The sequence below is a fragment of the Chrysochloris asiatica genome, unplaced genomic scaffold, assembly GCF_000296735.1.
Source record: "Chrysochloris asiatica unplaced genomic scaffold, ChrAsi1.0 scaffold00080, whole genome shotgun sequence".
Lineage (NCBI taxonomy): Eukaryota > Metazoa > Chordata > Mammalia > Afrosoricida > Chrysochloridae > Chrysochloris > Chrysochloris asiatica.
The window spans coordinates 9,573,269-9,574,389 of record NW_006408598.1 but is presented as its reverse complement, the minus strand read 5'-3'; the positions used below and the strand labels follow the sequence as shown (position 1 = coordinate 9,574,389).

The 1,121-nt window shown below is 43.3% G+C and overlaps 1 protein-coding gene across 1 annotated transcript in view; it reads right to left on the bottom strand.

Annotated features, from left to right (window-relative positions):
- FAM19A4 (family with sequence similarity 19 (chemokine (C-C motif)-like), member A4) overlaps positions 1 to 1,121 on the bottom strand; it is a 326,370-nt gene that overhangs the window by 54,834 nt on the left and 270,415 nt on the right. The gene's annotated exons all lie outside the window — the stretch shown is intronic.

Below are 1,121 nucleotides of genomic sequence, written 5' to 3'. Positions count from 1 at the left end.
GGACCAGTCACTGGAGAAGGATATCATGTTTGGTAAGGTGGAGGGTCAGAGAAAAGGAGGAAGACCCCCAATGAGATGGATTGGCCAAGTGGCAGCATTGATGGACTCAAGTGTGGCAACAGTAGTGAGGTTGGCACCGGATCGGGCAGTGTTTCATTCTGCTGTGCATAAGGTCACTATGGGTGGGTACTGACTCAATGGCACCTAACAACAACAACAACATGCATCAAAGGAGTCCTGGTGTGGCTCTGTGGGTTAATGTGCCAGACTGCAAAGACGTTTGAACTGCAAGGTCAGTAGTTCAAGCTTACCAGCTGCTCCGCAGAAACTCTGTATAGGGTCACTATGGGTCAGAATCGACTTGACAGCACTTAACAACAGCAATGCATCAAAAGATTTCACCAAAACAATACAAAGAGAATACACAGACTTGGGATAATGTGTGGCAATAACATATTGAATAAAGTATTAATCTCTACAATTTATTGAAAATCTCAACACCTCAACAAGAAAAAGGCAAATAATCTAATAAAAAAATGTGGGGTGGGGGCAGAGGGCATTAACAGACATTTTACCAAAGAAGACATTCAGGCAGAAAACAAAATCACACAGTAACTCTTGCAATCATTAGCCACTAGTGAAAAGCAACAATGATATATCATCTCATCCCAGCATAACTGTTGTTATGTGACACGGAATTCGTTCCGACTCATAGTGACCCTGTACAGGATTTCCGAGGCTGTAAATCTTTATGGGAGCAGAAAGCCTCATCTTTCTCCCACAGAACAGCTGGTAGTTTTGAACTGCTGACCTTGCAACTGCAGCCTGATTTGTAACCACTATGCTACCAAAGCTCCTCACCCCAGTATAATAGCAAAGTCCAAACAACAAATACCAACAAATGCTGATGACGATGTAGACTGGAGCTGTCATATACTGCTGATGGGACTGCAAAATGGTGTAATTACTGTAGAAAATGGTTATGGTGCTTCTTCAAAGAGATGGAATAGAAATGTTATGTTGCTGTTATGTGCCGTGGAGTCGGTTCCGACTCATAGCGACCCTGTACAGGGTTTCCAAGGCTGTAAATCTTTACGGGAGCAGAAAGCCTCATCTTTCTC